At 52.4% G+C, this 23,494-nt stretch overlaps 20 non-coding genes across 20 annotated transcripts; all 20 read left to right on the top strand.

The window, feature by feature from the left end:
* The first annotated feature begins 311 nt into the window (after positions 1–311).
* Positions 312–502, top strand: LOC146817115 (U2 spliceosomal RNA). Its single transcript, XR_014964776.1, has one exon. It is a non-coding gene; the product is annotated as a U2 spliceosomal RNA (small nuclear RNA).
* Positions 503–1,528: 1,026 nt separating this feature from the next.
* Positions 1,529–1,719, top strand: LOC146817114 (U2 spliceosomal RNA). Its single transcript, XR_014964775.1, has one exon. It is a non-coding gene; the product is annotated as a U2 spliceosomal RNA (small nuclear RNA).
* A 1,008-nt stretch (positions 1,720–2,727) lies between these two features.
* LOC146817113 (U2 spliceosomal RNA) lies at positions 2,728–2,918 on the top strand. Its single transcript, XR_014964774.1, has one exon. It is a non-coding gene; the product is annotated as a U2 spliceosomal RNA (small nuclear RNA).
* A 990-nt stretch (positions 2,919–3,908) lies between these two features.
* LOC146817112 (U2 spliceosomal RNA) lies at positions 3,909–4,099 on the top strand. Its single transcript, XR_014964773.1, has one exon. It is a non-coding gene; the product is annotated as a U2 spliceosomal RNA (small nuclear RNA).
* A 990-nt stretch (positions 4,100–5,089) lies between these two features.
* LOC146817111 (U2 spliceosomal RNA) lies at positions 5,090–5,281 on the top strand. Its single transcript, XR_014964915.1, has one exon. It is a non-coding gene; the product is annotated as a U2 spliceosomal RNA (small nuclear RNA).
* Positions 5,282–6,275: 994 nt separating this feature from the next.
* On the top strand, positions 6,276–6,466 carry LOC146817110 (U2 spliceosomal RNA). The gene has a single exon (XR_014964772.1). It is a non-coding gene; the product is annotated as a U2 spliceosomal RNA (small nuclear RNA).
* Positions 6,467–7,456: 990 nt separating this feature from the next.
* LOC146817109 (U2 spliceosomal RNA) lies at positions 7,457–7,647 on the top strand. Its single transcript, XR_014964771.1, has one exon. It is a non-coding gene; the product is annotated as a U2 spliceosomal RNA (small nuclear RNA).
* Positions 7,648–8,637: 990 nt separating this feature from the next.
* LOC146817108 (U2 spliceosomal RNA) lies at positions 8,638–8,829 on the top strand. Its single transcript, XR_014964914.1, has one exon. It is a non-coding gene; the product is annotated as a U2 spliceosomal RNA (small nuclear RNA).
* A 994-nt stretch (positions 8,830–9,823) lies between these two features.
* On the top strand, positions 9,824–10,014 carry LOC146817107 (U2 spliceosomal RNA). The gene has a single exon (XR_014964770.1). It is a non-coding gene; the product is annotated as a U2 spliceosomal RNA (small nuclear RNA).
* Positions 10,015–11,040: 1,026 nt separating this feature from the next.
* On the top strand, positions 11,041–11,231 carry LOC146817106 (U2 spliceosomal RNA). The gene has a single exon (XR_014964769.1). It is a non-coding gene; the product is annotated as a U2 spliceosomal RNA (small nuclear RNA).
* A 1,008-nt stretch (positions 11,232–12,239) lies between these two features.
* Positions 12,240–12,430, top strand: LOC146817105 (U2 spliceosomal RNA). The gene has a single exon (XR_014964767.1). It is a non-coding gene; the product is annotated as a U2 spliceosomal RNA (small nuclear RNA).
* A 990-nt stretch (positions 12,431–13,420) lies between these two features.
* On the top strand, positions 13,421–13,611 carry LOC146817104 (U2 spliceosomal RNA). Its single transcript, XR_014964766.1, has one exon. It is a non-coding gene; the product is annotated as a U2 spliceosomal RNA (small nuclear RNA).
* Positions 13,612–14,601: 990 nt separating this feature from the next.
* LOC146817103 (U2 spliceosomal RNA) lies at positions 14,602–14,793 on the top strand. Its single transcript, XR_014964913.1, has one exon. It is a non-coding gene; the product is annotated as a U2 spliceosomal RNA (small nuclear RNA).
* Positions 14,794–15,787: 994 nt separating this feature from the next.
* LOC146817102 (U2 spliceosomal RNA) lies at positions 15,788–15,978 on the top strand. The gene has a single exon (XR_014964765.1). It is a non-coding gene; the product is annotated as a U2 spliceosomal RNA (small nuclear RNA).
* Positions 15,979–16,968: 990 nt separating this feature from the next.
* LOC146817101 (U2 spliceosomal RNA) lies at positions 16,969–17,159 on the top strand. Its single transcript, XR_014964764.1, has one exon. It is a non-coding gene; the product is annotated as a U2 spliceosomal RNA (small nuclear RNA).
* A 990-nt stretch (positions 17,160–18,149) lies between these two features.
* Positions 18,150–18,341, top strand: LOC146817100 (U2 spliceosomal RNA). Its single transcript, XR_014964911.1, has one exon. It is a non-coding gene; the product is annotated as a U2 spliceosomal RNA (small nuclear RNA).
* Positions 18,342–19,335: 994 nt separating this feature from the next.
* LOC146817099 (U2 spliceosomal RNA) lies at positions 19,336–19,526 on the top strand. The gene has a single exon (XR_014964763.1). It is a non-coding gene; the product is annotated as a U2 spliceosomal RNA (small nuclear RNA).
* Positions 19,527–20,520: 994 nt separating this feature from the next.
* Positions 20,521–20,711, top strand: LOC146817098 (U2 spliceosomal RNA). The gene has a single exon (XR_014964762.1). It is a non-coding gene; the product is annotated as a U2 spliceosomal RNA (small nuclear RNA).
* Positions 20,712–21,701: 990 nt separating this feature from the next.
* On the top strand, positions 21,702–21,892 carry LOC146817097 (U2 spliceosomal RNA). The gene has a single exon (XR_014964761.1). It is a non-coding gene; the product is annotated as a U2 spliceosomal RNA (small nuclear RNA).
* A 990-nt stretch (positions 21,893–22,882) lies between these two features.
* On the top strand, positions 22,883–23,074 carry LOC146817096 (U2 spliceosomal RNA). Its single transcript, XR_014964910.1, has one exon. It is a non-coding gene; the product is annotated as a U2 spliceosomal RNA (small nuclear RNA).
* Positions 23,075–23,494: the final 420 nt, after the last annotated feature.

Raw genomic sequence — 23,494 nt, 5'->3', positions numbered from 1 at the left:
CCCCGGCTGCCAGGCTTTCCGGCCAGCCGGCTAGAAGCAGAGGACAGGAAGGGGCGGGGCATGCAAATGCTAGAAAGAGGACAACGTGGGTATGCTAAGTGACGCCTAACGAGGCGAGAGCCGTGGAGGACTCTGGGAGCCGGGAGAAGGCCCGAGGCCAGGACCTCCTTTCTATGGGCACATGCTGAGCTCCCACTAGGAGTCAGAAAAAGAGGCGAAAGGGCCTCAAGCGACGGTGCGAGGGAAGACCCCGGTCCGGGTCAGCCAGGGAGATTGCTCCGGGAGGTGCGAATTCTGGCACCATTCTGGTTATCGCTTCTCGGCCTTTTGGCTAAGATCAAGTGTAGTATCTGTTCTTATCAGTTTAATATCTGATACGTCCTCTATCTGGGGACCATATATTAAATTGATTTTTGGAACAGGGAGATGGAATAGGAGCTTGCTCTGTCCACTCCACGCATCAACCTGGTATTGCAGTACCTCCAGGAATGGTGCACTTCCCCACCCGGGGAAAACAATGCTGTTGAAAGATAGATGAGAAAACGAAAGTAGCGCTTCACTACGAAACCCTGTAAAGTGGCGCTACTGTGTTTGCGCGCGAATAAAACCACCCTGGTCACCGCGTCTTGCTTTATTTATGTATTTATGTCATTGATGTGCCGCAAACGCGCTTTATTTATTTATTTATATATTTTTCACGTTTTCTGGAACTTTTTTTTATTTCTATTTCCTTCTCCATCCAGACGCTGCACTTTGGAAGAGAAAAATGTCAGAAGGAGACTGCTTTTCCAGCATCGGAGTTTCCTTCGTTTTTGGATCCATTTCACTGGGGAACGAATTGAGGAAGTTTTACAGCAAGTCAGTAGGATCGAGGTAGAGACGGAAAGAGATGAGGAAAGAGAGGGAGGGAGGGAGAGAGAGAGAGAGAGAGAGAGAGAGAGAGAGAGAGAGAGAGGGAGGGAGGGAGGGAGGGAGGGAGGGAGGGAGGGAGGCAGAGAAGTGGACACTGCCCTTGGCTTCTCTGAGCAATGAAGGAAAATACAGAGTCCTTTTCCTTCTTTGCCCGCCCCGCCCGTCCCCGAACGGCCACGAACGGCCAAGCCTTATCTATAGGCCTTTGGCTACAGGGGAGCAGTGTCCCGGGTAGGCGAGGGCGAGGCGCCGGCCACTTCCTGTCGGGGAGCTGTCCAGGGCATCCTGGCCTGATTCCCAGCATCCCCCGGCTGCCAGGCTTTCCGGCCAGCCGGCTAGAAGCAGAGGACAGGAAGGGGCGGGGCATGCAAATGCTAGAAAGAGGACAACGTGGGTATGCTAAGTGACGCCTAACGAGGCGAGAGCCGTGGCGAACTCTGGGAGCCGGGAGAAGGCCCGAGGCCAGGACCTCCTTTCTATGGGCACATGCTGAGCTCCCACTAGGAGTCAGAAAAAGAGGCGAAAGGGCCTCAAGCGACGGTGCGAGGGAAGACCCCGGTCCGGGTCAGCCAGGGAGATTGCTCCGGGAGGTGCGAATTCTGGCACCATTCTGGTTATCGCTTCTCGGCCTTTTGGCTAAGATCAAGTGTAGTATCTGTTCTTATCAGTTTAATATCTGATACGTCCTCTATCTGGGGACCATATATTAAATTGATTTTTGGAACAGGGAGATGGAATAGGAGCTTGCTCTGTCCACTCCACGCATCAACCTGGTATTGCAGTACCTCCAGGAATGGTGCACTTCCCCACCCGGGGAAAACAATGCTGTTGAAAGATAGATGAGAAAACGAAAGTAGCGCTTCACTACGAAACCCTGTAAAGTGGCGCTACTGTGTTTGCGCGCGAATAAAACCACCCTGGTCACCGCGTCTTGCTTTATTTATGTATTTATGTCATTGATGTGCCGCAAACGCGCTTTATTTATTTATTTATATATTTTTCACGTTTTCTGGAACTTTTTTTTATTTCTATTTCCTTCTCCATCCAGACGCTGCACTTTGGAAGAGAAAAATGTCAGAAGGAGACTGCTTTTCCAGCATCGGAGTTTCCTTCGTTTTTGGATCCATTTCACTGGGGAACGAATTGAGGAAGTTTTACAGCAAGTCAGTAGGATCGAGGTAGAGACGGAAAGAGATGAGGAAAGAGAGGGAGGGAGGGAGAGAGAGAGAGAGAGAGAGAGAGGGAGGGAGGGAGGGAGGGAGGGAGGGAGGGAGGGAGGCAGAGAAGTGGACACTGCCCTTGGCTTCTCTGAGCAATGAAGGAAAATACAGAGTCCTTTTCCTTCTTTGCCCGCCCCGCCCGTCCCCGAACGGCCACGAACGGCCAAGCCTTATCTATAGGCCTTTGGCTACAGGGGAGCAGTGTCCCGGGTAGGCGAGGGCGAGGCGCCGGCCACTTCCTGTCGGGGAGCTGTCCAGGGCATCCTGGCCTGATTCCCAGCATCCCCCGGCTGCCAGGCTTTCCGGCCAGCCGGCTAGAAGCAGAGGACAGGAAGGGGCGGGGCATGCAAATGCTAGAAAGAGGACAACGTGGGTATGCTAAGTGACGCCTAACGAGGCGAGAGCCGTGGAGGACTCTGGGAGCCGGGAGAAGGCCCGAGGCCAGGACCTCCTTTCTATGGGCACATGCTGAGCTCCCACTAGGAGTCAGAAAAAGAGGCGAAAGGGCCTCAAGCGACGGTGCGAGGGAAGACCCCGGTCCGGGTCAGCCAGGGAGATTGCTCCGGGAGGTGCGAATTCTGGCACCATTCTGGTTATCGCTTCTCGGCCTTTTGGCTAAGATCAAGTGTAGTATCTGTTCTTATCAGTTTAATATCTGATACGTCCTCTATCTGGGGACCATATATTAAATTGATTTTTGGAACAGGGAGATGGAATAGGAGCTTGCTCTGTCCACTCCACGCATCAACCTGGTATTGCAGTACCTCCAGGAATGGTGCACTTCCCCACCCGGGGAAAACAATGCTGTTGAAAGATAGATGAGAAAACGAAAGTAGCGCTTCACTACGAAACCCTGTAAAGTGGCGCTACTGTGTTTGCGCGCGAATAAAACCACCCTGGTCACCGCGTCTTGCTTTATTTATGTATTTATGTCATTGATGTGCCGCAAACGCGCTTTATTTATTTATTTATATATTTTTCACGTTTTCTGGAACTTTTTTTTATTTCTATTTCCTTCTCCATCCAGACGCTGCACTTTGGAAGAGAAAAATGTCAGAAGGAGACTGCTTTTCCAGCATCGGAGTTTCCTTCGTTTTTGGATCCATTTCACTGGGGAACGAATTGAGGAACTTTTACAGCAAGTCAGTAGGATCGAGGTAGAGACGGAAAGAGATGAGGAAAGAGAGGGAGGGAGGGAGAGAGAGAGGGAGGGAGGGAGGGAGGGAGGGAGGGAGGGAGGCAGAGAAGTGGACACTGCCCTTGGCTTCTCTGAGCAATGAAGGAAAATACAGAGTCCTTTTCCTTCTTTGCCCGCCCCGCCCGTCCCCGAACGGCCACGAACGGCCAAGCCTTATCTATAGGCCTTTGGCTACAGGGGAGCAGTGTCCCGGGTAGGCGAGGGCGAGGCGCCGGCCACTTCCTGTCGGGGAGCTGTCCAGGGCATCCTGGCCTGATTCCCAGCATCCCCCGGCTGCCAGGCTTTCCGGCCAGCCGGCTAGAAGCAGAGGACAGGAAGGGGCGGGGCATGCAAATGCTAGAAAGAGGACAACGTGGGTATGCTAAGTGACGCCTAACGAGGCGAGAGCCGTGGAGGACTCTGGGAGCCGGGAGAAGGCCCGAGGCCAGGACCTCCTTTCTATGGGCACATGCTGAGCTCCCACTAGGAGTCAGAAAAAGAGGCGAAAGGGCCTCAAGCGACGGTGCGAGGGAAGACCCCGGTCCGGGTCAGCCAGGGAGATTGCTCCGGGAGGTGCGAATTCTGGCACCATTCTGGTTATCGCTTCTCGGCCTTTTGGCTAAGATCAAGTGTAGTATCTGTTCTTATCAGTTTAATATCTGATACGTCCTCTATCTGGGGACCATATATTAAATTGATTTTTGGAACAGGGAGATGGAATAGGAGCTTGCTCTGTCCACTCCACGCATCAACCTGGTATTGCAGTACCTCCAGGAATGGTGCACTTCCCCACCCGGGGAAAACAATGCTGTTGAAAGATAGATGAGAAAACGAAAGTAGCGCTTCACTACGAAACCCTGTAAAGTGGCGCTACTGTGTTTGCGCGCGAATAAAACCACCCTGGTCACCGCGTCTTGCTTTATTTATGTATTTATGTCATTGATGTGCCGCAAACGCGCTTTATTTATTTATTTATATATTTTTCACGTTTTCTGGAACTTTTTTTTATTTCTATTTCCTTCTCCATCCAGACGCTGCACTTTGGAAGAGAAAAATGTCAGAAGGAGACTGCTTTTCCAGCATCGGAGTTTCCTTCGTTTTTGGATCCATTTCACTGGGGAACGAATTGAGGAACTTTTACAGCAAGTCAGTAGGATCGAGGTAGAGACGGAAAGAGATGAGGAAAGAGAGGGAGGGAGGGAGAGAGAGAGGGAGGGAGGGAGGGAGGGAGGGAGGGAGGGAGGCAGAGAAGTGGACACTGCCCTTGGCTTCTCTGAGCAATGAAGGAAAATACAGAGTCCTTTTCCTTCTTTGCCCGCCCCGCCCGTCCCCGAACGGCCACGAACGGCCAAGCCTTATCTATAGGCCTTTGGCTACAGGGGAGCAGTGTCCCGGGTAGGCGAGGGCGAGGCGCCGGCCACTTCCTGTCGGGGAGCTGTCCAGGGCATCCTGGCCTGATTCCCAGCATCCCCCGGCTGCCAGGCTTTCCGGCCAGCCGGCTAGAAGCAGAGGACAGGAAGGGGCGGGGCATGCAAATGCTAGAAAGAGGACAACGTGGGTATGCTAAGTGACGCCTAACGAGGCGAGAGCCGTGGAGGACTCTGGGAGCCGGGAGAAGGCCCGAGGCCAGGACCTCCTTTCTATGGGCACATGCTGAGCTCCCACTAGGAGTCAGAAAAAGAGGCGAAAGGGCCTCAAGCGACGGTGCGAGGGAAGACCCCGGTCCGGGTCAGCCAGGGAGATTGCTCCGGGAGGTGCGAATTCTGGCACCATTCTGGTTATCGCTTCTCGGCCTTTTGGCTAAGATCAAGTGTAGTATCTGTTCTTATCAGTTTAATATCTTGATACGTCCTCTATCTGGGGACCATATATTAAATTGATTTTTGGAACAGGGAGATGGAATAGGAGCTTGCTCTGTCCACTCCACGCATCAACCTGGTATTGCAGTACCTCCAGGAATGGTGCACTTCCCCACCCGGGGAAAACAATGCTGTTGAAAGATAGATGAGAAAACGAAAGTAGCGCTTCACTACGAAACCCTGTAAAGTGGCGCTACTGTGTTTGCGCGCGAATAAAACCACCCTGGTCACCGCGTCTTGCTTTATTTATGTATTTATGTCATTGATGTGCCGCAAACGCGCTTTATTTATTTATTTATATATTTTTCACGTTTTCTGGAACTTTTTTTTATTTCTATTTCCTTCTCCATCCAGACGCTGCACTTTGGAAGAGAAAAATGTCAGAAGGAGACTGCTTTTCCAGCATCGGAGTTTCCTTCGTTTTTGGATCCATTTCACTGGGGAACGAATTGAGGAACTTTTACAGCAAGTCAGTAGGATCGAGGTAGAGACGGAAAGAGATGAGGAAAGAGAGGGACGGAGGGAGAGAGAGAGGGAGGGAGGGAGGGAGGGAGGGAGGGAGGGAGGGAGGCAGAGAAGTGGACACTGCCCTTGGCTTCTCTGAGCAATGAAGGAAAATACAGAGTACTTTTCCTTCTTTGCCCGCCCCGCCCGTCCCCGAACGGCCACGAACGGCCAAGCCTTATCTATAGGCCTTTGGCTACAGGGGAGCAGTGTCCCGGGTAGGCGAGGGCGAGGCGCCGGCCACTTCCTGTCGGGGAGCTGTCCAGGGCATCCTGGCCTGATTCCCAGCATCCCCCGGCTGCCAGGCTTTCCGGCCAGCCGGCTAGAAGCAGAGGACAGGAAGGGGCGGGGCATGCAAATGCTAGAAAGAGGACAACGTGGGTATGCTAAGTGACGCCTAACGAGGCGAGAGCCGTGGAGGACTCTGGGAGCCGGGAGAAGGCCCGAGGCCAGGACCTCCTTTCTATGGGCACATGCTGAGCTCCCACTAGGAGTCAGAAAAAGAGGCGAAAGGGCCTCAAGCGACGGTGCGAGGGAAGACCCCGGTCCGGGTCAGCCAGGGAGATTGCTCCGGGAGGTGCGAATTCTGGCACCATTCTGGTTATCGCTTCTCGGCCTTTTGGCTAAGATCAAGTGTAGTATCTGTTCTTATCAGTTTAATATCTGATACGTCCTCTATCTGGGGACCATATATTAAATTGATTTTTGGAACAGGGAGATGGAATAGGAGCTTGCTCTGTCCACTCCACGCATCAACCTGGTATTGCAGTACCTCCAGGAATGGTGCACTTCCCCACCCGGGGAAAACAATGCTGTTGAAAGATAGATGAGAAAACGAAAGTAGCGCTTCACTACGAAACCCTGTAAAGTGGCGCTACTGTGTTTGCGCGCGAATAAAACCACCCTGGTCACCGCGTCTTGCTTTATTTATGTATTTATGTCATTGATGTGCCGCAAACGCGCTTTATTTATTTATTTATATATTTTTCACGTTTTCTGGAACTTTTTTTTATTTCTATTTCCTTCTCCATCCAGACGCTGCACTTTGGAAGAGAAAAATGTCAGAAGGAGACTGCTTTTCCAGCATCGGAGTTTCCTTCGTTTTTGGATCCATTTCACTGGGGAACGAATTGAGGAACTTTTACAGCAAGTCAGTAGGATCGAGGTAGAGACGGAAAGAGATGAGGAAAGAGAGGGAGGGAGGGAGAGAGAGAGGGAGGGAGGGAGGGAGGGAGGGAGGGAGGGAGGCAGAGAAGTGGACACTGCCCTTGGCTTCTCTGAGCAATGAAGGAAAATACAGAGTCCTTTTCCTTCTTTGCCCGCCCCGCCCGTCCCCGAACGGCCACGAACGGCCAAGCCTTATCTATAGGCCTTTGGCTACAGGGGAGCAGTGTCCCGGGTAGGCGAGGGCGAGGCGCCGGCCACTTCCTGTCGGGGAGCTGTCCAGGGCATCCTGGCCTGATTCCCAGCATCCCCCGGCTGCCAGGCTTTCCGGCCAGCCGGCTAGAAGCAGAGGACAGGAAGGGGCGGGGCATGCAAATGCTAGAAAGAGGACAACGTGGGTATGCTAAGTGACGCCTAACGAGGCGAGAGCCGTGGAGGACTCTGGGAGCCGGGAGAAGGCCCGAGGCCAGGACCTCCTTTCTATGGGCACATGCTGAGCTCCCACTAGGAGTCAGAAAAAGAGGCGAAAGGGCCTCAAGCGACGGTGCGAGGGAAGACCCCGGTCCGGGTCAGCCAGGGAGATTGCTCCGGGAGGTGCGAATTCTGGCACCATTCTGGTTATCGCTTCTCGGCCTTTTGGCTAAGATCAAGTGTAGTATCTGTTCTTATCAGTTTAATATCTGATACGTCCTCTATCTGGGGACCATATATTAAATTGATTTTTGGAACAGGGAGATGGAATAGGAGCTTGCTCTGTCCACTCCACGCATCAACCTGGTATTGCAGTACCTCCAGGAATGGTGCACTTCCCCACCCGGGGAAAACAATGCTGTTGAAAGATAGATGAGAAAACGAAAGTAGCGCTTCACTACGAAACCCTGTAAAGTGGCGCTACTGTGTTTGCGCGCGAATAAAACCACCCTGGTCACCGCGTCTTGCTTTATTTATGTATTTATGTCATTGATGTGCCGCAAACGCGCTTTATTTATTTATTTATATATTTTTCACGTTTTCTGGAACTTTTTTTTATTTCTATTTCCTTCTCCATCCAGACGCTGCACTTTGGAAGAGAAAAATGTCAGAAGGAGACTGCTTTTCCAGCATCGGAGTTTCCTTCGTTTTTGGATCCATTTCACTGGGGAACGAATTGAGGAACTTTTACAGCAAGTCAGTAGGATCGAGGTAGAGACGGAAAGAGATGAGGAAAGAGAGGGAGGGAGGGAGAGAGAGAGGGAGGGAGGGAGGGAGGGAGGGAGGGAGGGAGGCAGAGAAGTGGACACTGCCCTTGGCTTCTCTGAGCAATGAAGGAAAATACAGAGTCCTTTTCCTTCTTTGCCCGCCCCGCCCGTCCCCGAACGGCCACGAACGGCCAAGCCTTATCTATAGGCCTTTGGCTACAGGGGAGCAGTGTCCCGGGTAGGCGAGGGCGAGGCGCCGGCCACTTCCTGTCGGGGAGCTGTCCAGGGCATCCTGGCCTGATTCCCAGCATCCCCCGGCTGCCAGGCTTTCCGGCCAGCCGGCTAGAAGCAGAGGACAGGAAGGGGCGGGGCATGCAAATGCTAGAAAGAGGACAACGTGGGTATGCTAAGTGACGCCTAACGAGGCGAGAGCCGTGGAGGACTCTGGGAGCCGGGAGAAGGCCCGAGGCCAGGACCTCCTTTCTATGGGCACATGCTGAGCTCCCACTAGGAGTCAGAAAAAGAGGCGAAAGGGCCTCAAGCGACGGTGCGAGGGAAGACCCCGGTCCGGGTCAGCCAGGGAGATTGCTCCGGGAGGTGCGAATTCTGGCACCATTCTGGTTATCGCTTCTCGGCCTTTTGGCTAAGATCAAGTGTAGTATCTGTTCTTATCAGTTTAATATCTTGATACGTCCTCTATCTGGGGACCATATATTAAATTGATTTTTGGAACAGGGAGATGGAATAGGAGCTTGCTCTGTCCACTCCACGCATCAACCTGGTATTGCAGTACCTCCAGGAATGGTGCACTTCCCCACCCGGGGAAAACAATGCTGTTGAAAGATAGATGAGAAAACGAAAGTAGCGCTTCACTACGAAACCCTGTAAAGTGGCGCTACTGTGTTTGCGCGCGAATAAAACCACCCTGGTCACCGCGTCTTGCTTTATTTATGTATTTATGTCATTGATGTGCCGCAAACGCGCTTTATTTATTTATTTATATATTTTTCACGTTTTCTGGAACTTTTTTTTATTTCTATTTCCTTCTCCATCCAGACGCTGCACTTTGGAAGAGAAAAATGTCAGAAGGAGACTGCTTTTCCAGCATCGGAGTTTCCTTCGTTTTTGGATCCATTTCACTGGGGAACGAATTGAGGAACTTTTACAGCAAGTCAGTAGGATCGAGGTAGAGACGGAAAGAGATGAGGAAAGAGAGGGACGGAGGGAGAGAGAGAGGGAGGGAGGGAGGGAGGGAGGGAGGGAGGGAGGGAGGCAGAGAAGTGGACACTGCCCTTGGCTTCTCTGAGCAATGAAGGAAAATACAGAGTCCTTTTCCTTCTTTGCCCGCCCCGCCCGTCCCCGAACGGCCACGAACGGCCAAGCCTTATCTATAGGCCTTTGGCTACAGGGGAGCAGTGTCCCGGGTAGGCGAGGGCGAGGCGCCGGCCACTTCCTGTCGGGGAGCTGTCCAGGGCATCCTGGCCTGATTCCCAGCATCCCCCGGCTGCCAGGCTTTCCGGCCAGCCGGCTAGAAGCAGAGGACAGGAAGGGGCGGGGCATGCAAATGCTAGAAAGAGGACAACGTGGGTATGCTAAGTGACGCCTAACGAGGCGAGAGCCGTGGAGGACTCTGGGAGCCGGGAGAAGGCCCGAGGCCAGGACCTCCTTTCTATGGGCACATGCTGAGCTCCCACTAGGAGTCAGAAAAAGAGGCGAAAGGGCCTCAAGCGACGGTGCGAGGGAAGACCCCGGTCCGGGTCAGCCAGGGAGATTGCTCCGGGAGGTGCGAATTCTGGCACCATTCTGGTTATCGCTTCTCGGCCTTTTGGCTAAGATCAAGTGTAGTATCTGTTCTTATCAGTTTAATATCTGATACGTCCTCTATCTGGGGACCATATATTAAATTGATTTTTGGAACAGGGAGATGGAATAGGAGCTTGCTCTGTCCACTCCACGCATCAACCTGGTATTGCAGTACCTCCAGGAATGGTGCACTTCCCCACCCGGGGAAAACAATGCTGTTGAAAGATAGATGAGAAAACGAAAGTAGCGCTTCACTACGAAACCCTGTAAAGTGGCGCTACTGTGTTTGCGCGCGAATAAAACCACCCTGGTCACCGCGTCTTGCTTTATTTATGTATTTATGTCATTGATGTGCCGCAAACGCGCTTTATTTATTTATTTATATATTTTTCACGTTTTCTGGAACTTTTTTTTATTTCTATTTCCTTCTCCATCCAGACGCTGCACTTTGGAAGAGAAAAATGTCAGAAGGAGACTGCTTTTCCAGCATCGGAGTTTCCTTCGTTTTTGGATCCATTTCACTGGGGAACGAATTGAGGAAGTTTTACAGCAAGTCAGTAGGATCGAGGTAGAGACGGAAAGAGATGAGGAAAGAGAGGGAGGGAGGGAGAGAGAGAGAGAGAGAGAGAGAGAGAGAGAGAGAGAGAGAGGGAGGGAGGGAGGGAGGGAGGGAGGGAGGGAGGGAGGCAGAGAAGTGGACACTGCCCTTGGCTTCTCTGAGCAATGAAGGAAAATACAGAGTCCTTTTCCTTCTTTGCCCGCCCCGCCCGTCCCCGAACGGCCACGAACGGCCAAGCCTTATCTATAGGCCTTTGGCTACAGGGGAGCAGTGTCCCGGGTAGGCGAGGGCGAGGCGCCGGCCACTTCCTGTCGGGGAGCTGTCCAGGGCATCCTGGCCTGATTCCCAGCATCCCCCGGCTGCCAGGCTTTCCGGCCAGCCGGCTAGAAGCAGAGGACAGGAAGGGGCGGGGCATGCAAATGCTAGAAAGAGGACAACGTGGGTATGCTAAGTGACGCCTAACGAGGCGAGAGCCGTGGCGAACTCTGGGAGCCGGGAGAAGGCCCGAGGCCAGGACCTCCTTTCTATGGGCACATGCTGAGCTCCCACTAGGAGTCAGAAAAAGAGGCGAAAGGGCCTCAAGCGACGGTGCGAGGGAAGACCCCGGTCCGGGTCAGCCAGGGAGATTGCTCCGGGAGGTGCGAATTCTGGCACCATTCTGGTTATCGCTTCTCGGCCTTTTGGCTAAGATCAAGTGTAGTATCTGTTCTTATCAGTTTAATATCTGATACGTCCTCTATCTGGGGACCATATATTAAATTGATTTTTGGAACAGGGAGATGGAATAGGAGCTTGCTCTGTCCACTCCACGCATCAACCTGGTATTGCAGTACCTCCAGGAATGGTGCACTTCCCCACCCGGGGAAAACAATGCTGTTGAAAGATAGATGAGAAAACGAAAGTAGCGCTTCACTACGAAACCCTGTAAAGTGGCGCTACTGTGTTTGCGCGCGAATAAAACCACCCTGGTCACCGCGTCTTGCTTTATTTATGTATTTATGTCATTGATGTGCCGCAAACGCGCTTTATTTATTTATTTATATATTTTTCACGTTTTCTGGAACTTTTTTTTATTTCTATTTCCTTCTCCATCCAGACGCTGCACTTTGGAAGAGAAAAATGTCAGAAGGAGACTGCTTTTCCAGCATCGGAGTTTCCTTCGTTTTTGGATCCATTTCACTGGGGAACGAATTGAGGAAGTTTTACAGCAAGTCAGTAGGATCGAGGTAGAGACGGAAAGAGATGAGGAAAGAGAGGGAGGGAGGGAGAGAGAGAGAGAGAGAGAGAGAGGGAGGGAGGGAGGGAGGGAGGGAGGGAGGGAGGGAGGCAGAGAAGTGGACACTGCCCTTGGCTTCTCTGAGCAATGAAGGAAAATACAGAGTCCTTTTCCTTCTTTGCCCGCCCCGCCCGTCCCCGAACGGCCACGAACGGCCAAGCCTTATCTATAGGCCTTTGGCTACAGGGGAGCAGTGTCCCGGGTAGGCGAGGGCGAGGCGCCGGCCACTTCCTGTCGGGGAGCTGTCCAGGGCATCCTGGCCTGATTCCCAGCATCCCCCGGCTGCCAGGCTTTCCGGCCAGCCGGCTAGAAGCAGAGGACAGGAAGGGGCGGGGCATGCAAATGCTAGAAAGAGGACAACGTGGGTATGCTAAGTGACGCCTAACGAGGCGAGAGCCGTGGAGGACTCTGGGAGCCGGGAGAAGGCCCGAGGCCAGGACCTCCTTTCTATGGGCACATGCTGAGCTCCCACTAGGAGTCAGAAAAAGAGGCGAAAGGGCCTCAAGCGACGGTGCGAGGGAAGACCCCGGTCCGGGTCAGCCAGGGAGATTGCTCCGGGAGGTGCGAATTCTGGCACCATTCTGGTTATCGCTTCTCGGCCTTTTGGCTAAGATCAAGTGTAGTATCTGTTCTTATCAGTTTAATATCTGATACGTCCTCTATCTGGGGACCATATATTAAATTGATTTTTGGAACAGGGAGATGGAATAGGAGCTTGCTCTGTCCACTCCACGCATCAACCTGGTATTGCAGTACCTCCAGGAATGGTGCACTTCCCCACCCGGGGAAAACAATGCTGTTGAAAGATAGATGAGAAAACGAAAGTAGCGCTTCACTACGAAACCCTGTAAAGTGGCGCTACTGTGTTTGCGCGCGAATAAAACCACCCTGGTCACCGCGTCTTGCTTTATTTATGTATTTATGTCATTGATGTGCCGCAAACGCGCTTTATTTATTTATTTATATATTTTTCACGTTTTCTGGAACTTTTTTTTATTTCTATTTCCTTCTCCATCCAGACGCTGCACTTTGGAAGAGAAAAATGTCAGAAGGAGACTGCTTTTCCAGCATCGGAGTTTCCTTCGTTTTTGGATCCATTTCACTGGGGAACGAATTGAGGAACTTTTACAGCAAGTCAGTAGGATCGAGGTAGAGACGGAAAGAGATGAGGAAAGAGAGGGAGGGAGGGAGAGAGAGAGGGAGGGAGGGAGGGAGGGAGGGAGGGAGGGAGGCAGAGAAGTGGACACTGCCCTTGGCTTCTCTGAGCAATGAAGGAAAATACAGAGTCCTTTTCCTTCTTTGCCCGCCCCGCCCGTCCCCGAACGGCCACGAACGGCCAAGCCTTATCTATAGGCCTTTGGCTACAGGGGAGCAGTGTCCCGGGTAGGCGAGGGCGAGGCGCCGGCCACTTCCTGTCGGGGAGCTGTCCAGGGCATCCTGGCCTGATTCCCAGCATCCCCCGGCTGCCAGGCTTTCCGGCCAGCCGGCTAGAAGCAGAGGACAGGAAGGGGCGGGGCATGCAAATGCTAGAAAGAGGACAACGTGGGTATGCTAAGTGACGCCTAACGAGGCGAGAGCCGTGGAGGACTCTGGGAGCCGGGAGAAGGCCCGAGGCCAGGACCTCCTTTCTATGGGCACATGCTGAGCTCCCACTAGGAGTCAGAAAAAGAGGCGAAAGGGCCTCAAGCGACGGTGCGAGGGAAGACCCCGGTCCGGGTCAGCCAGGGAGATTGCTCCGGGAGGTGCGAATTCTGGCACCATTCTGGTTATCGCTTCTCGGCCTTTTGGCTAAGATCAAGTGTAGTATCTGTTCTTATCAGTTTAATATCTGATACGTCCTCTATCTGGGGACCATATATTAAATTGATTTTTGGAACAGGGAGATGGAATAGGAGCTTGCTCTGTCCACTCCACGCATCAACCTGGTATTGCAGTACCTCCAGGAATGGTGCACTTCCCCACCCGGGGAAAACAATGCTGTTGAAAGATAGATGAGAAAACGAAAGTAGCGCTTCACTACGAAACCCTGTAAAGTGGCGCTACTGTGTTTGCGCGCGAATAAAACCACCCTGGTCACCGCGTCTTGCTTTATTTATGTATTTATGTCATTGATGTGCCGCAAACGCGCTTTATTTATTTATTTATATATTTTTCACGTTTTCTGGAACTTTTTTTTATTTCTATTTCCTTCTCCATCCAGACGCTGCACTTTGGAAGAGAAAAATGTCAGAAGGAGACTGCTTTTCCAGCATCGGAGTTTCCTTCGTTTTTGGATCCATTTCACTGGGGAACGAATTGAGGAACTTTTACAGCAAGTCAGTAGGATCGAGGTAGAGACGGAAAGAGATGAGGAAAGAGAGGGAGGGAGGGAGAGAGAGAGGGAGGGAGGGAGGGAGGGAGGGAGGGAGGGAGGCAGAGAAGTGGACACTGCCCTTGGCTTCTCTGAGCAATGAAGGAAAATACAGAGTCCTTTTCCTTCTTTGCCCGCCCCGCCCGTCCCCGAACGGCCACGAACGGCCAAGCCTTATCTATAGGCCTTTGGCTACAGGGGAGCAGTGTCCCGGGTAGGCGAGGGCGAGGCGCCGGCCACTTCCTGTCGGGGAGCTGTCCAGGGCATCCTGGCCTGATTCCCAGCATCCCCCGGCTGCCAGGCTTTCCGGCCAGCCGGCTAGAAGCAGAGGACAGGAAGGGGCGGGGCATGCAAATGCTAGAAAGAGGACAACGTGGGTATGCTAAGTGACGCCTAACGAGGCGAGAGCCGTGGAGGACTCTGGGAGCCGGGAGAAGGCCCGAGGCCAGGACCTCCTTTCTATGGGCACATGCTGAGCTCCCACTAGGAGTCAGAAAAAGAGGCGAAAGGGCCTCAAGCGACGGTGCGAGGGAAGACCCCGGTCCGGGTCAGCCAGGGAGATTGCTCCGGGAGGTGCGAATTCTGGCACCATTCTGGTTATCGCTTCTCGGCCTTTTGGCTAAGATCAAGTGTAGTATCTGTTCTTATCAGTTTAATATCTTGATACGTCCTCTATCTGGGGACCATATATTAAATTGATTTTTGGAACAGGGAGATGGAATAGGAGCTTGCTCTGTCCACTCCACGCATCAACCTGGTATTGCAGTACCTCCAGGAATGGTGCACTTCCCCACCCGGGGAAAACAATGCTGTTGAAAGATAGATGAGAAAACGAAAGTAGCGCTTCACTACGAAACCCTGTAAAGTGGCGCTACTGTGTTTGCGCGCGAATAAAACCACCCTGGTCACCGCGTCTTGCTTTATTTATGTATTTATGTCATTGATGTGCCGCAAACGCGCTTTATTTATTTATTTATATATTTTTCACGTTTTCTGGAACTTTTTTTTATTTCTATTTCCTTCTCCATCCAGACGCTGCACTTTGGAAGAGAAAAATGTCAGAAGGAGACTGCTTTTCCAGCATCGGAGTTTCCTTCGTTTTTGGATCCATTTCACTGGGGAACGAATTGAGGAACTTTTACAGCAAGTCAGTAGGATCGAGGTAGAGACGGAAAGAGATGAGGAAAGAGAGGGACGGAGGGAGAGAGAGAGGGAGGGAGGGAGGGAGGGAGGGAGGGAGGGAGGGAGGCAGAGAAGTGGACACTGCCCTTGGCTTCTCTGAGCAATGAAGGAAAATACAGAGTACTTTTCCTTCTTTGCCCGCCCCGCCCGTCCCCGAACGGCCACGAACGGCCAAGCCTTATCTATAGGCCTTTGGCTACAGGGGAGCAGTGTCCCGGGTAGGCGAGGGCGAGGCGCCGGCCACTTCCTGTCGGGGAGCTGTCCAGGGCATCCTGGCCTGATTCCCAGCATCCCCCGGCTGCCAGGCTTTCCGGCCAGCCGGCTAGAAGCAGAGGACAGGAAGGGGCGGGGCATGCAAATGCTAGAAAGAGGACAACGTGGGTATGCTAAGTGACGCCTAACGAGGCGAGAGCCGTGGAGGACTCTGGGAGCCGGGAGAAGGCCCGAGGCCAGGACCTCCTTTCTATGGGCACATGCTGAGCTCCCACTAGGAGTCAGAAAAAGAGGCGAAAGGGCCTCAAGCGACGGTGCGAGGGAAGACCCCGGTCCGGGTCAGCCAGGGAGATTGCTCCGGGAGGTGCGAATTCTGGCACCATTCTGGTTATCGCTTCTCGGCCTTTTGGCTAAGATCAAGTGTAGTATCTGTTCTTATCAGTTTAATATCTGATACGTCCTCTATCTGGGGACCATATATTAAATTGATTTTTGGAACAGGGAGATGGAATAGGAGCTTGCTCTGTCCACTCCACGCATCAACCTGGTATTGCAGTACCTCCAGGAATGGTGCACTTCCCCACCCGGGGAAAACAATGCTGTTGAAAGATAGATGAGAAAACGAAAGTAGCGCTTCACTACGAAACCCTGTAAAGTGGCGCTACTGTGTTTGCGCGCGAATAAAACCACCCTGGTCACCGCGTCTTGCTTTATTTATGTATTTATGTCATTGATGTGCCGCAAACGCGCTTTATTTATTTATTTATATATTTTTCACGTTTTCTGGAACTTTTTTTTATTTCTATTTCCTTCTCCATCCAGACGCTGCACTTTGGAAGAGAAAAATGTCAGAAGGAGACTGCTTTTCCAGCATCGGAGTTTCCTTCGTTTTTGGATCCATTTCACTGGGGAACGAATTGAGGAACTTTTACAGCAAGTCAGTAGGATCGAGGTAGAGACGGAAAGAGATGAGGAAAGAGAGGGAGGGAGGGAGAGAGAGAGGGAGGGAGGGAGGGAGGGAGGGAGGGAGGGAGGCAGAGAAGTGGACACTGCCCTTGGCTTCTCTGAGCAATGAAGGAAAATACAGAGTCCTTTTCCTTCTTTGCCCGCCCCGCCCGTCCCCGAACGGCCACGAACGGCCAAGCCTTATCTATAGGCCTTTGGCTACAGGGGAGCAGTGTCCCGGGTAGGCGAGGGCGAGGCGCCGGCCACTTCCTGTCGGGGAGCTGTCCAGGGCATCCTGGCCTGATTCCCAGCATCCCCCGGCTGCCAGGCTTTCCGGCCAGCCGGCTAGAAGCAGAGGACAGGAAGGGGCGGGGCATGCAAATGCTAGAAAGAGGACAACGTGGGTATGCTAAGTGACGCCTAACGAGGCGAGAGCCGTGGAGGACTCTGGGAGCCGGGAGAAGGCCCGAGGCCAGGACCTCCTTTCTATGGGCACATGCTGAGCTCCCACTAGGAGTCAGAAAAAGAGGCGAAAGGGCCTCAAGCGACGGTGCGAGGGAAGACCCCGGTCCGGGTCAGCCAGGGAGATTGCTCCGGGAGGTGCGAATTCTGGCACCATTCTGGTTATCGCTTCTCGGCCTTTTGGCTAAGATCAAGTGTAGTATCTGTTCTTATCAGTTTAATATCTGATACGTCCTCTATCTGGGGACCATATATTAAATTGATTTTTGGAACAGGGAGATGGAATAGGAGCTTGCTCTGTCCACTCCACGCATCAACCTGGTATTGCAGTACCTCCAGGAATGGTGCACTTCCCCACCCGGGGAAAACAATGCTGTTGAAAGATAGATGAGAAAACGAAAGTAGCGCTTCACTACGAAACCCTGTAAAGTGGCGCTACTGTGTTTGCGCGCGAATAAAACCACCCTGGTCACCGCGTCTTGCTTTATTTATGTATTTATGTCATTGATGTGCCGCAAACGCGCTTTATTTATTTATTTATATATTTTTCACGTTTTCTGGAACTTTTTTTTATTTCTATTTCCTTCTCCATCCAGACGCTGCACTTTGGAAGAGAAAAATGTCAGAAGGAGACTGCTTTTCCAGCATCGGAGTTTCCTTCGTTTTTGGATCCATTTCACTGGGGAACGAATTGAGGAACTTTTACAGCAAGTCAGTAGGATCGAGGTAGAGACGGAAAGAGATGAGGAAAGAGAGGGAGGGAGGGAGAGAGAGAGGGAGGGAGGGAGGGAGGGAGGGAGGGAGGGAGGCAGAGAAGTGGACACTGCCCTTGGCTTCTCTGAGCAATGAAGGAAAATACAGAGTCCTTTTCCTTCTTTGCCCGCCCCGCCCGTCCCCGAACGGCCACGAACGGCCAAGCCTTATCTATAGGCCTTTGGCTACAGGGGAGCAGTGTCCCGGGTAGGCGAGGGCGAGGCGCCGGCCACTTCCTGTCGGGGAGCTGTCCAGGGCATCCTGGCCTGATTCCCAGCATCCCCCGGCTGCCAGGCTTTCCGGCCAGCCGGCTAGAAGCAGAGGACAGGAAGGGGCGGGGCATGCAAATGCTAGAAAGAGGACAACGTGGGTATGCTAAGTGACGCCTAACGAGGCGAGAGCCGTGGAGGACTCTGGGAGCCGGGAGAAGGCCCGAGGCCAGGACCTCCTTTCTATGGGCACATGCTGAGCTCCCACTAGGAGTCAGAAAAAGAGGCGAAAGGGCCTCAAGCGACGGTGCGAGGGAAGACCCCGGTCCGGGTCAGCCAGGGAGATTGCTCCGGGAGGTGCGAATTCTGGCACCATTCTGGTTATCGCTTCTCGGCCTTTTGGCTAAGATCAAGTGTAGTATCTGTTCTTATCAGTTTAATATCTTGATACGTCCTCTATCTGGGGACCATATATTAAATTGATTTTTGGAACAGGGAGATGGAATAGGAGCTTGCTCTGTCCACTCCACGCATCAACCTGGTATTGCAGTACCTCCAGGAATGGTGCACTTCCCCACCCGGGGAAAACAATGCTGTTGAAAGATAGATGAGAAAACGAAAGTAGCGCTTCACTACGAAACCCTGTAAAGTGGCGCTACTGTGTTTGCGCGCGAATAAAACCACCCTGGTCACCGCGTCTTGCTTTATTTATGTATTTATGTCATTGATGTGCCGCAAACGCGCTTTATTTATTTATTTATATATTTTTCACGTTTTCTGGAACTTTTTTTTATTTCTATTTCCTTCTCCATCCAGACGCTGCACTTTGGAAGAGAAAAATGTCAGAAGGAGACTGCTTTTCCAGCATCGGAGTTTCCTTCGTTTTTGGATCCATTTCACTGGGGAACGAATTGAGGAACTTTTACAGCAAGTCAGTAGGATCGAGGTAGAGACGGAAAGAGATGAGGAAAGAGAGGGACGGAGGGAGAGAGAGAGGGAGGGAGGGAGGGAGGGAGGGAGGGAGGGAGGGAGGCAGAGAAGTGGACACTGCCCTTGGCTTCTCTGAGCAATGAAGGAAAATACAGAGTACTTTTCCTTCTTTGCCCGCCCCGCCCGTCCCCGAACGGCCACGAACGGCCAAGCCTTATCTATAGGCCTTTGGCTACAGGGGAGCAGTGTCCCGGGTAGGCGAGGGCGAGGCGCCGGCCACTTCCTGTCGGGGAGCTGTCCAGGGCATCCTGGCCTGATTCCCAGCATCCCCCGGCTGCCAGGCTTTCCGGCCAGCCGGCTAGAAGCAGAGGACAGGAAGGGGCGGGGCATGCAAATGCTAGAAAGAGGACAACGTGGGTATGCTAAGTGACGCCTAACGAGGCGAGAGCCGTGGAGGACTCTGGGAGCCGGGAGAAGGCCCGAGGCCAGGACCTCCTTTCTATGGGCACATGCTGAGCTCCCACTAGGAGTCAGAAAAAGAGGCGAAAGGGCCTCAAGCGACGGTGCGAGGGAAGACCCCGGTCCGGGTCAGCCAGGGAGATTGCTCCGGGAGGTGCGAATTCTGGCACCATTCTGGTTATCGCTTCTCGGCCTTTTGGCTAAGATCAAGTGTAGTATCTGTTCTTATCAGTTTAATATCTGATACGTCCTCTATCTGGGGACCATATATTAAATTGATTTTTGGAACAGGGAGATGGAATAGGAGCTTGCTCTGTCCACTCCACGCATCAACCTGGTATTGCAGTACCTCCAGGAATGGTGCACTTCCCCACCCGGGGAAAACAATGCTGTTGAAAGATAGATGAGAAAACGAAAGTAGCGCTTCACTACGAAACCCTGTAAAGTGGCGCTACTGTGTTTGCGCGCGAATAAAACCACCCTGGTCACCGCGTCTTGCTTTATTTATGTATTTATGTCATTGATGTGCCGCAAACGCGCTTTATTTATTTATTTATATATTTTTCACGTTTTCTGGAACTTTTTTTTATTTCTATTTCCTTCTCCATCCAGACGCTGCACTTTGGAAGAGAAAAATGTCAGAAGGAGACTGCTTTTCCAGCATCGGAGTTTCCTTCGTTTTTGGATCCATTTCACTGGGGAACGAATTGAGGAACTTTTACAGCAAGTCAGTAGGATCGAGGTAGAGACGGAAAGAGATGAGGAAAGAGAGGGACGGAGGGAGAGAGAGAGGGAGGGAGGGAGGGAGGGAGGGAGGGAGGGAGGGAGGCAGAGAAGTGGACACTGCCCTTGGCTTCTCTGAGCAATGAAGGAAAATACAGAGTACTTTTCCTTCTTTGCCCGCCCCGCCCGTCCCCGAACGGCCACGAACGGCCAAGCCTTATCTATAGGCCTTTGGCTACAGGGGAGCAGTGTCCCGGGTAGGCGAGGGCGAGGCGCCGGCCACTTCCTGTCGGGGAGCTGTCCAGGGCATCCTGGCCTGATTCCCAGCATCCCCCGGCTGCCAGGCTTTCCGGCCAGCCGGCTAGAAGCAGAGGACAGGAAGGGGCGGGGCATGCAAATGCTAGAAAGAGGACAACGTGGGTATGCTAAGTGACGCCTAACGAGGCGAGAGCCGTGGAGGACTCTGGGAGCCGGGAGAAGGCCCGAGGCCAGGACCTCCTTTCTATGGGCACATGCTGAGCTCCCACTAGGAGTCAGAAAAAGAGGCGAAAGGGCCTCAAGCGACGGTGCGAGGGAAGACCCCGGTCCGGGTCAGCCAGGGAGATTGCTCCGGGAGGTGCGAATTCTGGCACCATTCTGGTTATCGCTTCTCGGCCTTTTGGCTAAGATCAAGTGTAGTATCTGTTCTTATCAGTTTAATATCTGATACGTCCTCTATCTGGGGACCATATATTAAATTGATTTTTGGAACAGGGAGATGGAATAGGAGCTTGCTCTGTCCACTCCACGCATCAACCTGGTATTGCAGTACCTCCAGGAATGGTGCACTTCCCCACCCGGGGAAAACAATGCTGTTGAAAGATAGATGAGAAAACGAAAGTAGCGCTTCACTACGAAACCCTGTAAAGTGGCGCTACTGTGTTTGCGCGCGAATAAAACCACCCTGGTCACCGCGTCTTGCTTTATTTATGTATTTATGTCATTGATGTGCCGCAAACGCGCTTTATTTATTTATTTATATATTTTTCACGTTTTCTGGAACTTTTTTTTATTTCTATTTCCTTCTCCATCCAGACGCTGCACTTTGGAAGAGAAAAATGTCAGAAGGAGACTGCTTTTCCAGCATCGGAGTTTCCTTCGTTTTTGGATCCATTTCACTGGGGAACGAATTGAGGAACTTTTACAGCAAGTCAGTAGGATCGAGGTAGAGACGGAAAGAGATGAGGAAAGAGAGGGAGGGAGGGAGAGAGAGAGGGAGGGAGGGAGGGAGGGAGGGAGGGAGGGAGGCAGAGAAGTGGACACTGCCCTTGGCTTCTCTGAGCAATGAAGGAAAATACAGAGTCCTTTTCCTTCTTTGCCCGCCCCGCCCGTCCCCGAACGGCCACGAACGGCCAAGCCTTATCTATAGGCCTTTGGCTACAGGGGAGCAGTGTCCCGGGTAGGCGAGGGCGAGGCGCCGGCCACTTCCTGTCGGGGAGCTGTCCAGGGCATCCTGGCCTGATTCCCAGCATCCCCCGGCTGCCAGGCTTTCCGGCCAGCCGGCTAGAAGCAGAGGACAGGAAGGGGCGGGGCATGCAAATGCTAGAAAGAGGACAACGTGGGTATGCTAAGTGACGCCTAACGAGGCGAGAGCCGTGGAGGACTCTGGGAGCCGGGAGAAGGCCCGAGGCCAGGACCTCCTTTCTATGGGCACATGCTGAGCTCCCACTAGGAGTCAGAAAAAGAGGCGAAAGGGCCTCAAGCGACGGTGCGAGGGAAGACCCCGGTCCGGGTCAGCCAGGGAGATTGCTCCGGGAGGTGCGAATTCTGGCACCATTCTGGTTATCGCTTCTCGGCCTTTTGGCTAAGATCAAGTGTAGTATCTGTTCTTATCAGTTTAATATCTGATACGTCCTCTATCTGGGGACCATATATTAAATTGATTTTTGGAACAGGGAGATGGAATAGGAGCTTGCTCTGTCCACTCCACGCATCAACCTGGTATTGCAGTACCTCCAGGAATGGTGCACTTCCCCACCCGGGGAAAACAATGCTGTTGAAAGATAGATGAGAAAACGAAAGTAGCGCTTCACTACGAAACCCTGTAAAGTGGCGCTACTGTGTTTGCGCGCGAATAAAACCACCCTGGTCACCGCGTCTTGCTTTATTTATGTATTTATGTCATTGATGTGCCGCAAACGCGCTTTATTTATTTATTTATATATTTTTCACGTTTTCTGGAACTTTTTTTTATTTCTATTTCCTTCTCCATCCAGACGCTGCACTTTGGAAGAGAAAAATGTCAGAAGGAGACTGCTTTTCCAGCATCGGAGTTTCCTTCGTTTTTGGATCCATTTCACTGGGGAACGAATTGAGGAACTTTTACAGCAAGTCAGTAGGATCGAGGTAGAGACGGAAAGAGATGAGGAAAGAGAGGGAGGGAGGGAGAGAGAGAGGGAGGGAGGGAGGGAGGGAGGGAGGGAGGGAGGCAGAGAAGTGGACACTGCCCTTGGCTTCTCTGAGCAATGAAGGAAAATACAGAGTCCTTTTCCTTCTTTGCCCGCCCCGCCCGTCCCCGAACGGCCACGAACGGCCAAGCCTTATCTATAGGCCTTTGGCTACAGGGGAGCAGTGTCCCGGGTAGGCGAGGGCGAGGCGCCGGCCACTTCCTGTCGGGGAGCTGTCCAGGGCATCCTGGCCTGATTCCCAGCATCCCCCGGCTGCCAGGCTTTCCGGCCAGCCGGCTAGAAGCAGAGGACAGGAAGGGGCGGGGCATGCAAATGCTAGAAAGAGGACAACGTGGGTATGCTAAGTGACGCCTAACGAGGCGAGAGCCGTGGAGGACTCTGGGAGCCGGGAGAAGGCCCGAGGCCAGGACCTCCTTTCTATGGGCACATGCTGAGCTCCCACTAGGAGTCAGAAAAAGAGGCGAAAGGGCCTCAAGCGACGGTGCGAGGGAAGACCCCGGTCCGGGTCAGCCAGGGAGATTGCTCCGGGAGGTGCGAATTCTGGCACCATTCTGGTTATCGCTTCTCGGCCTTTTGGCTAAGATCAAGTGTAGTATCTGTTCTTATCAGTTTAATATCTTGATACGTCCTCTATCTGGGGACCATATATTAAATTGATTTTTGGAACAGGGAGATGGAATAGGAGCTTGCTCTGTCCACTCCACGCATCAACCTGGTATTGCAGTACCTCCAGGAATGGTGCACTTCCCCACCCGGGGAAAACAATGCTGTTGAAAGATAGATGAGAAAACGAAAGTAGCGCTTCACTACGAAACCCTGTAAAGTGGCGCTACTGTGTTTGCGCGCGAATAAAACCACCCTGGTCACCGCGTCTTGCTTTATTTATGTATTTATGTCATTGATGTGCCGCAAACGCGCTTTATTTATTTATTTATATATTTTTCACGTTTTCTGGAACTTTTTTTTATTTCTATTTCCTTCTCCATCCAGACGCTGCACTTTGGAAGAGAAAAATGTCAGAAGGAGACTGCTTTTCCAGCATCGGAGTTTCCTTCGTTTTTGGATCCATTTCACTGGGGAACGAATTGAGGAACTTTTACAGCAAGTCAGTAGGATCGAGGTAGAGACGGAAAGAGATGAGGAAAGAGAGGGACGGAGGGAGAGAGAGA

This window comes from Triturus cristatus, chromosome 6 (assembly GCF_964204655.1).
Source record: "Triturus cristatus chromosome 6, aTriCri1.1, whole genome shotgun sequence".
Lineage (NCBI taxonomy): Eukaryota > Metazoa > Chordata > Amphibia > Caudata > Salamandridae > Triturus > Triturus cristatus.
This window is presented reverse-complemented; position numbering and strand designations above follow the sequence as displayed.